At 36.9% G+C, this 14933-nt stretch overlaps 1 protein-coding gene across 13 annotated transcripts in view; it reads right to left on the bottom strand.

Moving 5' to 3' along the window:
• EVI5 (ecotropic viral integration site 5) overlaps window positions 1-14933 on the bottom strand; it is a 196548-nt gene that overhangs the window by 145756 nt on the left and 35859 nt on the right. The window lies entirely within an intron of this gene.

Genomic DNA, 14933 nt, shown 5'->3' with positions numbered 1-14933 from the left:
CAATCAAAGGCATGCCCCATAGGTTTGGGTGGCCTCCTGGACATTTTTTATCTGCCACTGCTATACAGTAATTCACAAGCCCAAATCTATTCATCGTCCCAGAATGCTGCCAGACTAAGACATCAGAGGTTGGATCTTTATTGACTGGAGAATACATAATCCTCAGTCTAAGTAAGCAACTCCAAGTTTTTGTTAGAGTAGCTCCAGCTCTAAGGACAGCATTCAAAATGGCTATAGCCCCACATTATCTGAGATGGGGGTGCTAAAGCTAATTTTCAGTTGGACTTCACTTCAAGTAGCATCAAGGATGGAGCAAGTCTAGGTTTGGCTGCTTCCAGAAGCTTAGAAGAGTTGGCAGAGAAGTGAAGCCCACAAATAGAAATCTGGCAATTATTATAGTCCCCCCTTATTACACTATATGGCTGTAATTGTTCTACTGTATTGTTAGTTATTGTTGTTAACCTCTTACTGTGCCCAATTTATAAATTAAACTTTATCACAGGTACATATGTATAGAAAAAACAATACATACCGAGTTCAGTACTATCCATGGTTTCAGACATCCACTGGCATTCTTGGAATGTATCCTCCATAGACAATGGGAAACTACCACATTTGCGAAAAGTAGACAGTAAACTTTTTGAATACCCTATTGTACTCAGCATATTACTTCCCTATGGGTACCAGAACTAAAAGATCAGGATACAACAGCAACAGGTCATCATGCCATTTGGAAATGTGTAAACTGCTAAGATAATTTACAAAGAGCTAACGAAAGACCTAAGAAAAGCAAAGGTTAAAAAAACTGCTATATAAGAAAAACACTTGGAAAGCTAAATACACTGGCACTTACTGCAGGGGAATCAACTTTCCAAACAGGGATTCAAATATCTCTTGTAATGTTACATCAAAGAAACAGGATATGAATGTACTGGGAGAAAAACAGCAACTAGCAAGCTAGAAGAACAGCAAACCAGTAGCAGCAAAATACTTGCCTGACTCACAGAGTAGTCACTCCCTTCACATCAACATCATCAAGCACAAATTCAAGTCTCAGAGCAAGAGAAACAAAAAAGGGGAGAATTAAGAAAAAACCCAAGGAATTAGCACAGGAAACAATTCAGAGACAACTCACAGTGGGATGCCTACATGACAGGAATCTCTCCAGTTCTAAAAGCATGGGGGTTTTTATTTTGCTTCTGTTTCTTTAAGATGAGGTCTCAGAAAAGGCAAACACAGGAGACTTGTACCTCCCTCCCAAATAACCTGGCCAGAAACTGATGGTTTGGGGATTACTTTTATATAGACATTCCAGACAGACAAGCATAACAGACTTAACTTCTAAGATTTCTTAATTTAAAAACACAATGTGAAGCTAAGCTAGTTACAACAGAAAAAGTAGTTCAATAAATTCTCTTAATTACATCATCTAATTCCTTAAGAAATCAGACAACTAATGAAAAATGCAAAATAATCCTCAATGAAAAGAAAAAGAATAGTTTGTGTGAAGATCTTAAAGGCCTCTCTTATGATTGAAAATACATGAATTTTTTACAGAGAGACTTGAAAAGATTGGTTTTGCTCCCAAGCTTTTTAATTCTTTAATATTCTTGGTTGTATTATAGAGAATATCCTCAGGAAAACAAGGTAATGCTTTAGTAGTAAAATTATAAACGTAAGATGAAAGTTGGATCATCTAGATCAGCCCTGTCCAACAGAAATATACTGCAAGCCCCTTATATCAGTTTAAACGTTCTACTAGCCACATATAAAGTAAAAAATATATATAATTAATTTTAATAATTTTACCAAATATAGTCAAAATACCATCTTAGCATGTAATAAAAATTTAATTAATGAGATATTCTTTTTTTCAAATCAACTCTTCAAAATCTGGTATACATTTTACTCTTACAGCACATAACAATTCAGACCAGCCACATTTCAGGTGTTCAACTGCCACAACTGGCTTGTGGCTACCATACTGGACGGTATAGATCCAGATGTTGGTAACATAAAGATATATAAATTAAGGTTTCAAGGATTCCTGCTTACTATATTTAAAAATACATAAAATACATTTATTTTAGTTTAAAAGAACCCTTATCCATTTTCCTTATTCTCATACCTCACCGCCCAAAAATCTTGTAAAAAGCAAAGAATGTAAAAGGAAATAAACACTGTTCAATGCCAAACTTTTAGACCACACAAATAATGGCCCATTAAAAATTTAAATTAGCAACATTCCCTTCCTTAATTAAAATGCACTGCTATCACACTTGAACCTTACCTTCCTAAATTCATCTCTGCCAAAGCCTTGTATTTTTAAAATGAAAAACACATTTAACACATAGGAAAAAAATAGCTGTCCCATTTCAACTTTAAGGCTATCAATTATTAACTTTCATCAAACAGATCTTTGATATTGTATTGAACCATTTCTTCACATCTTTCTGGGGTTGCCACATGCACTGATACTTTAAAAGTTATCATTGCAGTAAAACTATGGGGAGGAAAAACTTTGATATTTGATATTTTCATGTTTCTTAAATTATCATTTTCTAAAATATTGCCATTTTAATACTTTACTGAATTAAAGAGAGTTAAGTAACATAACCAGAGACCCATTTATTTGGAGAAGAGAACAAAATATCCTAAATAAAAGCATTTTCCTTATATCCCTTATTACAAGTAGTAATTGTGTCTCATAATTTTTACCTTAGTTATGTAACTTACATATCTACATTATAAACCACAGAAGTGGTCAGAGAAAATTTAAGTTATTATTCTTATAATTTTTCCTTGGACTTAATATGTTGGCAGGATAGTAGGGCAGAACAGGGGGAGGAAAAGTTAGACCCAGTGTTTGCCATTTTATTTTTTGTTAGAGTCAGAAATGTGTTTTTCCAACCAGGATTGTTCTAAGGCAAAACAAGATGTCATTACATTCAAACATTCTCTACACATAAATCCTTCCCATGGATTTTGAGTTTTAATGACAAAATAAAAAAAAAAGAGAAAGAGAAAATGAAAGTCTCAAAATGTGAACTCGAAAAGAGTACAGATTTTGAGTAATCCACACAAGAACAAGGGTGACAACCTTCTGCTTTTATTTCTTCAAATTCTTACTTGTCAAAACCTCTTTTCTGAACATCTTTAAACTCTAGTAATTATTCTTTAGATATTAACATATACACAGGGCACATCTGGTATTCCCAAATAAACGGTGAATTACTTGGGAAAAAGTTCATCTATATCCATACCTTACTCACAACAATTTTTAATACAGTGGTTTGTATATTTTAGTTGTACAATAATTGTTGATCACAACCATAAAAATAAATTCAACTCTGGTCACTTAAAACTCAGCACCAAAAGTTATCTTTTGTGCAAACTACTTTTCCATGTAAGAACCAAGTCAAAACTTACGAATACTTTATATCCTTTAGCACTATCTATATAGTGCTTATTAGGCTATTAAAATTTACTGTGACTATATTTCTGTATGTTTAAAATTTAAGTACTTAAGGCATACAAACAACACTTGGCTCCAACGTCTAGTATATGTGCTGCCGAAGTGAGCACAACACTTGGCTCCAACGTCTAGAGATGAACCACAATGTGAGATGAAAAACACACTGGATCGGATTAATGGCCAATTAGACATGGCAGAAAGCAGTATTAATGAACTTGAATACATAGCAGTAGAAATTTTCCAAAAAATGAACAAAGTCTCACTGAGCTGTGGAATAACTTCAAGGCGTTTTAATATTTGTGTAATTAGAATCTCTGAAGAGGAGGAAAGCAACAAAAAAATTTCAAAGATAAAAATGGTCAAAAAGTTTCCAAATTTGAAGAAAACTGTAAATCTACAAGTTCAACAAAACCCCAATATAAGAAACAAGAAGAAAAGTACAGGGGCGCCTGGGTGGCTCAGTCAGTTGATCATCCAATTCTTGGTTTTGGCTCAGGTCATGATCTCAGGGTCCTGGGACTGAGCCCCACTTTGGGCTCCCTGCTCAGCAGGGAGTCTGCTTGTCTCTCTCTCCCTCTGCCCCTCCCCTCACTCACACACTCTCTAAATATATTCATTTAAAAAAGAAAAGTACAATAAGGCATCTCTCAAAATTAAACTACATAAACCAGAGATAAAGAAAAAAAAAAGTCTTAAAAAGAGACAGGGAAAAAAAAGATACATTATATACACAGGAATAAAGATAAGAAAGGATCAGATTTCCCAATGAAAACAATGCAAGACAGAAGTCAATGAAACATCATTAAAGTACTGTGGGGGGGGAAGAACTGTCAACCCACACACAGAAAAAATATCTTTAAAAATCAAAAGAGGGGTGCCTGGGTGGCTCAGTCAGTTGAGTGTCCGCCTTCAGCTTGGGTTGTGATCCCAGGGTGCTGGGATCAAGCCCAGCATCAGGCTCCTTGCTCAGCGGGAAGCCTGCTTCTCCCTCTCCCTCTGCCTTCTGCTCTGCCAGCTTGTGCGTTTACACTCTCTCTCTCTCTCTATGTCAAATAAATAATAAAACATGAACTTTTAAAGAAAGTCCTTCAGACAGAAGGAAAATTATATCAGTTGGAAATCTAGAGCTAAAGAAAGAACCAAAGAGCTCCAGAGATGGAAACTATGTATGTAAATACATGAGATTTTTTCTTATTATTTCAATCTCTTTAAAAGATAATTGGCTTGGGATGCCTGAGTGGCTCAGTCGGTTAAGTGTCTGACTTCAGCTCAGGTCACTGGGATCAAGTCCCACACTGGGCTGCTTGCTCAGCGGGGAGCCTGCTTCTCCCTCTGCCTGCCTCTCTCTCTCTCTCTGACAAATAAATAAAATCTTTATCAAAAAAAAGATAACTGGCTTGAAGCAAATATCATAATACAGCATGGAGTTTACAACATATATAAAAGTAAAATGCCTGACAAACCTACCATGAATGACTAGAGAGGAGAAATGGAAATGTACTATTCTAAGTACTTACACAACATGTGAAATACTATGAGATCCCTTTAAGGCAGATGGTGATAAATTAAAGGTATCTACTACAAACCTTAAAGAAACCAGTAAAAAAAAAACACAAAAAACAGTTATAGCTAATAAATCAACAAAGAAAGTAGACTCATTAAAAAATATTCCATTAAGTCAAAAGTAGGCAGAAAAATAAAAAGGAAACAATATAAAACAAAATGACAGATGTAAATGTAAGCCTATCAATAATCACATTAAATATAAATGATCTACTTTCCTTAAAGTCCAGAAAACACTGTGTTAAATGAAAGGAGCCAGTCACAAAAGACCACCTATTGTATGATTCCATAATGAAATGTCCAGAATAGGCAAACCCATAGAGATAGAAAGTAGATTAGCAATTACCAGTGGCTGGAAGGAAGGTAAAAAGGGGAGACTAATGGATACTTTCTTCTGGGGGGTGATTAAAGTGTTCTGAAATAGGATAGTAGTAATGGATGCACAACTTTGTAAATATACCAAAACTCACTATATTTTTACACTTTAAAATTGTGAATTTTAAACTTATAGAATAAGTTAAAAATACAGTAACAATATGATGAAAATATAGGAAAAAAACAGACGAAATATTAATAATAAAGTACATATCTTCTTGGGTCCATCCCTGCAAGAAGATTGTAATTCTCACTTCACTCCATGAGGTTTGAGTATGTGATTTGCTTTGCCCAATAAAATCTAAGTAGAAGTTATGTGGATCACTCCCTAACCGATACTTTAAGGTATTTCCACTCTCTCTCTTTTCCATTTGCTGCAAGTCTGGTTATTCCTGGATAGGGGCAGGTCGTTGGTCCTGGAATGAAGAAGTGTGGAACAAAGATGTACTCAAACTGCAGCTTGAGATGAACATGAAATATGAGGAAGAAATAAAGATTTGTTGGTGTAATTTTTTTGAAAGTAAATGGTCTAAACATTCCAATTAAAAGGCAAAGATCATTGGTTTGTATTTTAAAAAGCAACACCCAACTACATGCTGCCTAATGGACAAACTTTAAGGATAAAGAAAAAAGAAAGGATGGAAAAATATATAAAATTTTAACACTATTCAAAAGAAAGCTACGATGACTATATGAGATAAAGTAGATTTCCTTTCATAAGATTTATTTATCTTTTAGAGAGAGAGAGAGAGTGCAAATGATAACACGGGTGGGGTAGTGGGGAGGGAGAGAGATAGAGACAGGCTCAAGCAGACTTCCTGCTGAGCCCAACACAGGGCTCAATATCACTACCCCAAATCACGACCTGAGCCAAAACCAAGAGTTGGAACTCCAACTGACTGTGTCACCCAGGTGCACTGAGATAAAGAAAATTTCTTTTCTTCTCTTTTTTTTTTTTTAGGATTTCCTATAAGGAATTATTTTTTAATTTAAATTCAATTACTTAACATATATTACTAGTTTCAGAGGTAGAGGTCAGTGATTCATTAGTCCTATATAATAACCAGTGCTCATTACATCATGTGCCCTCCTTGACATCCATCCCCCAGTTACCCCATCCTCTCACCCCTCTCCCCTCTAGCAACCCTCAATTTGTTTCCTATGATTAAGAGTCTCTTATGGTTGAGCACAGGCTGCTGGGAAGATGGCAGAGTAGGAGGACCCTGGCTCACCTCCTGCCATGTAGCCACCTAGAGAACACACACATCAGCATAAATAACCCAGAAAGCAACCCGAAGACTGGCAGAACAGAGTCTCCATAGCCAGATGTAGACAAGAGGCCACAGTGAAGCAGATCCACTCCCTCCAACTGCTCTTGGCAAGATCCCACCAAAGCAGTGCCACATGCCTGGCAGTGTGCAAACAGCCCAGACAAGGGTCAACACCACTCCAAAGTGAGTCCTGCTCCAGGGAGAGGAGAAGATAACCACACACCAGTCTGACTGTGACTGCAACTGTGGGTTGGGAAGAGGCAGCTGGTCTGATTGGGGGCCCCACCCACCAAAAGCTTCTCAGGGCACAACACAGGGAAAGTGTCCTGCAGTTTGATGCTACTTCATCCCTGGCAAACACCTGGTCTTACTCAACTCAAGCCCAGAACAGCCCCAGATGAGCCCACTAACAACAGAGGCACCAGACTCTGCCCACAACAGGCAGAAAGCCATCGCAGACTGGACTGAAGGCAAACAGAGCTCCACCGCAATGGTAGGACACCCCTATAGCAACACACATAGGAGATACCCCTGAAGCACCATTTTCTGGTGAAAAGGAGATATGGTACTGCAGAGCACTACAGGACCTCTTCTTCATAAGCCACTACTTTCAAGTGCAGGAGATGTAGCTGACTTTCCTAACACATATAAACAGACACAGCAATAGACAAAATGAGGAGACAGAGGAATATGTCCCAAATGAAAGAGCAGAACAAAATCACAGCAAGAGACCTACACAAAATGGAGATAATATGTCTGATAGCAAATTTAAAATTATGCTCATCAAGAATGCAGTGGAGAAGTTGGCAGAGAAAAAAACAACTGTATCCATAACTTAGGAACTAAAATTTCTGGAGGAAAATGAAACATGAGCATGTCCTCATGTTTTTTTTATCTTTAGTTATCACTTTGCAAACACAGTCCTGGTGAGTTACCTAGAACCTTTTTTTTTCTCTTTCCAAAATAAAACTCTATGTCCTGAATTCCACTGGCTCTCTCTTAAAGCAGAGGAGCTTGGCATATTCAAGATTCTCAGTTGCAAGTGACAGAAAACCTTGTACCGACTGGCTTTAAATAAAAAGGAATTATACGGGTTTGCTTCACCAGAGCATCCAAGGGGTGGCACTAGTTTCAAACACAGCTTTTTGGGCGCTCAAATGCCTCCAGGTCCTGGTGTCTCCATTCCTCTTTGCCTCCTCTAACCCAGAGCAGCTGCAGCAACTCCAGGCGTACGTCTCCTAGCTGGGAGATCCCGGTGGAAAAAAGCTCAGTAGCATAAGCCCATAGGCAAGTCTGGGTCTGTCTCTGATTTCACAATCATGATGTGCTATAACAGTCAGGACACTTGGTTCTAGTTCTGACACTATTCCTAGAATTTGTACAGTGATGTTGGGAAGTCATTTGCTCCTCCCACGCCTCAATTGTCTCATTTGCCAAATAAAGGGATAAGATCTCAACAATAAATAAATAAAATGAAGTTATGTCATAAAGATACTTGCTAGAATTGAGAAAGGAGTGTAGGACCTCCCTGCCACCCTCCACCAAGAGATAGGGAACCTAAAAAAGAACCAATTAGAGATATTGAACTCACTAAATGAAAATAAAAAAGAGCATCAGCAACCTGGAGGACAGAGTAAAGTAATCAAGCTGAGCAGATGAGAGCGGGAAAAAATACTCAAAATGAGAATAGACCAAAGGAACTGAGCAACACTGTCAAGAATAACAATCACGACAGGGATCCCAGAAGGAGAAGAGCAAGAAAAGGGGGCAGAAGATTTATTTGAAGAAATAATAGCTGAAAACTTTCTGAATCTGGGGAAGGAAAGAGAAATCCAGATCCAGGAGGCACAGAGAGCCCCCAACAAAACCAACCCAAAGAGGTGTGCACCAAGACACAAAGTAAATAAGATGGCCAAAAGTAGTAATCGAGAGAGAATTTTAAAAGCAGCAAGAGAGAGGAAAGCAGTTATGTACAAGGGAAACCCCATAAGGCTATCAGTGAGTTTTTCAGCAGAAACTTGGCAGGCCAGAAGAAAGTGGCATGATATATTCAAAGTGCTAAAAGGAAAAAAATCTACAGCCAAGAATACTCTATCCAGCAAGGCTTTCATTCAGAATAGAAGGAGAGATAGTTTCCCAGAAAAATAGAAGTTAAAAGCAAAACCAGCCACATCCCTGTCACACACGATGTCATCGGCCTGTGGGTCCCAAATCCACAGTCCAGCCATCCTCCTGCCTGAGTCAGCATGCATGGCCTGCCAGCTGCTCAAGGCCAAGTCAATACACCTTCACCACAGATTGACAAGGATTCAAATTCTTCCCCTCAAATTCCAGCCCCTGTTCAAGTTTGTGCACAAAAGTGGGCATAATTATAACAGCACAATGAAGCAATCCAAAGAGTGACACTAATTCTGTGGAATATATAATGGATAAAAGGAGTGTGCTAGGCTGAGAATATCTCCAACAAGCACATCAAAGAACAATACATACAGCATGATTCTCGTTAGTAAAAGAAACAAACATGGGAAAAATAAAACAAGACGAAGTCAGAAAGGGAGACACCCCATAAGAGACTCTTAATCATAGGAAACAAACTGATGGTTGCTGGAGGGAAGGAGGCAGGGGATGGGTAACTGGGTGATGGGCATTAAGGAGGGCATTGGATGCAATGAGCACTGGGTATTATATAAGACTGATAAATCACTGAACCCTACCTCTGAAACTAATAATATACTATATGTTAATTAAGTGAATTTAAATTAAAAAAAAAAGAACCCCCCCCCAAAAAAAGAAGAGTCTCTTATGGTTTGTCTCCCAATCTCTGATTTCATCTTGTTTTATTTTTTCCTCTCTTCCCTATGATCCTGTTTTGTTTCTTAAATTCCACATATCAGTGAGATCATATGATAATTGTCTTTCTCTGATTGACTTATTTCACTTAGCATAATACCCTCTAGTTCCATCCATGTTGTTGCAAATGGCAAGATTTCTTTTTTTTCTTTTTCTTTTTTTTTTGGCTGAGTAGTATTGGTTTTGGGATCAAGGCAATACTGGCCTCAAAGAAAGAGTTTGAAAGTTTTGCTTCCATTTATATATATATATATATATATATATATATATATATATATATATATATTTTTTAGCTGAGTAGTATTCCATCGTATATATACCACATCTTCTTTATCCATTCATCTGTTGATGGACATCAGGGCTCTTTCCATAGTTTGGCTATTGCGGACATTGCTGCTATCAACATTGGGGTGCAGGTGTCCCTTCGGATCACTACATTTGTATCTTTGGGGTAGATACCCAGTAGAGCAATTGCTGGGTCATAAGGTAGCTCTATTTTCAACTTTTTGAGGAACCTCCATACTGTTTTCCAGAGTGGCTACACCAGCTTGCATTTCCACCACCAGTATAGGACAGTTCCCCTTTCTCCACATCCTCACCAACATCTGTCATTTCCTGACTTGCTAATTTTAGCCATTCTGACTGGCCTGAGGTGGTATCTCATTGTGGTTTTGATTTGTATTTCCCTGATGCTGAGTGATGTTGAGCATTTTTTCATGTATCTGTTGGTCATCTGAATGTCTTCTTTGGAGAAATGTCTGTTCATGTCTTCTATTTCTTGATTGGATTATTTGTTCTTTGGGTACTGAATTTGATAAGTTCTCTATAGATTTTAGATACTAACCCTTTATCTGATAAGACATTTGCAAAAATCTTCTCCATTCTGTCAGCTATCTTTTGGTTTTATCGACTGTTTCTTTTGCTATGCAAAAGCTTTTTATCTTGATGAAGTCCCAATAGTCCCAATTTTTGCCTTTGTTTCCCTTGTCTTTGGAGAAGGGTCTAGCAAGAAGTTGCTGTGGCCAAGGTCTCCGAGGTTGCTGCCTGTGTTCTCCTCTAGGATTTTGATGGATTCCTGTCTCACATTTAGGCCTTTCATCTATTTTGAGTCTATTTTTGTGTATGGTGTAAGGAAATGATCCAGTTTCATTCTTCTGCATGTGGCTGTCCAATTTTCCGAGTACCATTTGTTGAAGAGATTGTCTTTTTTCCATTGGACACTGTTCCCTGCTTTGTCGAAGATTAGTTGACCAGAGTTGAGGGTTCATTTCTGGGTTCTCTGTTCTGTTCCACTGGTCAATGTGTCTGTTTTTGTGCCAGTACCATACTGTCTTGATGATTACAGCTTTGTAATAGAGCTTGAAGTCCGGGATTGTGATGCCACCGATTTTGTTTTGTTTTGTTTTTAATAATCCTTTGGCTATCAGGAGTCTTTTCTGGTTCCATATTAATTTTAGGATTATTTGTTCCAGCTCTGTGGAAAAAAGTTGATGGTATTTTGATAGGGATTGCACTGAATGCATATATTGCTCTGGGTAGCATAGACATTTTAACAATATTTGTTCTTTGTAACTTCCTCAATTTCTTTCTTTCTTTGTATCTTTCCTCAAATATTTTAAAAGCATAGTTTTCTGAGTATAGGTCCTTTGTCTCTTTGGTTAGGTTTATTCCTAGGTATCTCATGGTTTTTGGTGCAACTGTAAATGGGATCGACTCCTTAATTTCTCTTTCTTCTGTCTCCATTGTTAGTGTATAGAAATGCAACTGATTTCTGTGCATTGATTTTATATCCTGCCACGTTGCTGAATTCCTGCGTGAGTCTAGCAATTTGGGGTTGGAGTCTTTTGGGGTTTTCCACACAGTGTACCATGTCATCTGTGAAGAGTGAGAGTTTGACTTCTTCCTTGCTGATCCGGATGCCTTTTATTTCTTTTTGTTGTTGTCTGATTGCTGTGGCTAGGACTTCTGTGTACTATGTTGAACAACAGTGGTGACAAAGACATCCCTGCCGTGTTCCTGACCTTAGAGGAAAAGCTCTTAGTTCTTCCCCATTGAGAATGATATCCGCTGTGGGCTTTTTGTACATGGCTTTTGTGATTATTGAGGAATGTTCCCTCTATCCCTACACTGTGAAGAGTTTTAATCAAGAAAGAATCCTGTACTTTGTCAAATGCTTTTTCTGCATCTATTGAGAGGATCATGTGGTTCTTGTCCTTTTGTCCTTTCTTTTACTGATGTAGTGGATCACACTGACTGATCTGCGGATGTTGAACCAGCCTTGCAGCCCAGGGATAAATCCCACTTGCTTATGGTGAATAATCCTTTTAATGTACTGTTGGATCCTATCGACTAGTATCTTCGTGAGAATTATTGCATCCATGTTCATCAGTGATATTGGTCTATAATTCTCCTTTTTGGTGCGGTCTTTGTCTGGTTTTGGGATCAAGGTAATACTGGCCTCAAAGAAAGAGTTTGAAAGTTTTCCTTCCATTTATATTTTTTGAAACAGTTTCAAAAGAACAGGTATTAATTCTATAAGGTCAATTTCTAAGCAAACAATATTACCCGGCATAAAGGCATTTCAGAGGGCATAACAATCCAAATGTTTATGTACTTAATAATACAACTTCAAATTACATGAAACAAAGACTAAAAGAATTTAAAGAGAAACAGACAAATCCACAATTATAGTTGGAGGTTTCAGTACTCCTCTGTCAATATCTGATATCACAAGTAAACAGAAAACAGCAAAGATATAGTAGACTTAAACATTATCAATCAAATTTAATTGATCAACATTAACAGAATACTCCACCAAACAACAGCTGAATATACCCTCTTCTCAAATTCACATAAAATGTTTACCAAAATAAGACCATATTCAGGGCCATAAAACAAGTCTCAATAAATTTAAACAGCTATTGCTAAAGCAGGGCTTGAAAATAAATGTACAGCACCAAACATTTATATTAGAAAAGACAATACGAGGACAGAGACATTACATAAAAATGTCAAAAATCCCAAGACAACTACAGATCAATATCCACTATGACCATAGATACAAAAATTCTAAATACAATTTTAGATCAAATCCAACAATATTTTATAAAGACAATATATCACGACCAAGTGGGTTTATCCCCAGAATGCAAAGTTGGTTTAACATTCAAAAATCAATGTAATTCACCATATTAAACTATAAGAGGAATACCACATGATCATTTCAATAAATGCAGGAAAAGCATTTGACAAAATCCAACACCTATTTCTTTTAAACTCTAAGAAAACAAGGAAGAAAAAGGAACTTCCTCAATCTGATAAAAGCCATCTACAAAAACCTACAGTTAACATATTTAATGCTTTATCGCTAAGATCAGGAAAACAAGAATGTATGTTCACCACTTATATTCTAATTTGTACTCGAGGTGCTGGCCAGTTGCAGTAAGGTAAGAAAAAGAAATAAAGGCACCCAGATTGGAAAGGAAGAAGTAAAAGTGCTTTATTCACAGATGACATGCTCATCTACATACAAAATCTCATGGAATCTAAAAACAACAACGTAACCTACCAGAACAACAAGTTTAGCAAGGCAGCAGGATACATAAGGCAATATAGTTCCAATCAAAATCTTAGGAAGTATTTTTGTGGAAATTAAGAACTTGATGTAAAATTCACATGGGAACGCTAAGTTCCAAAAGCAGCCAAAATGGGAGAACTAAGTTGGAGGATTAACACTATCTGATTTCAAGACATAAAGTCACAGTAATCAAGACAGTACTGTATTGGCATTAAGAGAGAAAACAGATCAATGGAACAGAATACATCTAGAAATAGGCCTATACATACAATAACCACTAATTTTTGACCAAAGCTCAAAAGTACTTAAGTGAAGAAAGGATAGCCTTTTCAACAAATGGTATAGGAATAATTAAATATGCATATTCAAAAAATGAATTTTGATCTATACTTTGCTCCATATACAAAACTAACTCAAAATGGATCAGACCTAAACATAAAACTTAAAACTATAAAACTTCTGTAAGAACATATGAGTCAAGCTGTGTGACCTTGAGTCATCAAAATTACAGTCCATAAAAGAACAATTTCAAATTGGACTTCATCAAAATTTAAAACTTATGTTCTTCAAAAGATACTATTAAGAGAATAATAAGCTGCAGACTGGGGAAAAAACATTTTAAAAGCATATATCTGATAAAGAACTATATCCCAAATATACCAAGAACTCTTCAAATACAATGGTAAGAAAGCAAACAACGTAATTTTTAATGCACAAAAATTTCAAACAGAGAAGATACGTCAGTGACAAATAAGCACATGAAAAGATGCTCAACACCATTAGAAAATGCAAATTAAAAATACAAGATACCAATACCTGTTAGAATGGCTAAGATTAAAGACTAACCATACCAAGTATCAGCAAGGATGCAGATGAACTAAAAATTTCATATACTGATGGTGGGAATGTGATAAAGTATAGGCCCTTTGACAGTCTGACAGTTAAATGTGCACCTATCATATAAACCAGCCATTCCAATCCTAGGTATCTGCCCAGAAGAAATGAAGCATACATCTATGTATATAAAGGTTTGTATACATAAATAATGTTCATAGCATTTCATAACAAAATGTGAACTACAATATATCCATACAATAGAATATTACTAAGCAATTAAAAATGAACTATTCATACACACTACAACATGGATGAATCTCAAAATAATTATTCTGAGTAAAATACTCCGTTTAAAAAAATACGTATTATTCCATTTCTATAAAATTCTAGAAAATGCAAACTAATCTATAGTAACTAAAAGCAGATCAATGGCTGCCTGGGGATGGGGAAGGGGATAACGAATATGTTCATTTTCTTGACTTTGGTGATTATTTCACAGATATATACATATGTCAAAACCTATCAAGCTGTATACCTTAAGTATGTGTACTTTATTATGTCAATTATATGTGAAAAAAGCTGTTAGAAGTTGTCTCTGTGGGGCGCGGGGGTAGCTCAGTTGGTTAAGTGTCTGCCTTCGGCTCAGGTCATGATCCCAGGGTCCTGGGATTGAGCCCCGCGTCAGGCTCCCTGCTGCGCGGGAAGCCTGCTTCTCCCTCTCCCTCTGCCCGCTGCTCCTACTGCTTGTGCTCTGTCAAATAAATAAATAAAAATCTTAAAAAAAAAAAAAAGAAGTTGTTTCTGTTATTACCCTTAAAGCCAGTGGTAGTATACTTCTTGACTGAACACAAAAGGGGACTCTTCCAATAAGTCTTTTATAGCTGATGGCCAAAAGAGCTTCTGATAATAATATAGTGAAGGGCACACAGGGCCCAGAGTATACATTCTCAACAAACGACTATTCTATTTCATTTCCATTAAGACA

This window comes from Callorhinus ursinus, unplaced genomic scaffold (genome assembly GCF_003265705.2).
Source record: "Callorhinus ursinus isolate GAN/ISIS: 27379988/994484 unplaced genomic scaffold, GSC_fseal_2.0 scaffold9, whole genome shotgun sequence".
Taxonomy (NCBI): domain Eukaryota; kingdom Metazoa; phylum Chordata; class Mammalia; order Carnivora; family Otariidae; genus Callorhinus; species Callorhinus ursinus.
Note: the sequence above shows the minus strand (reverse complement) of the source record. Positions and strands in the feature narration are given on the sequence as shown.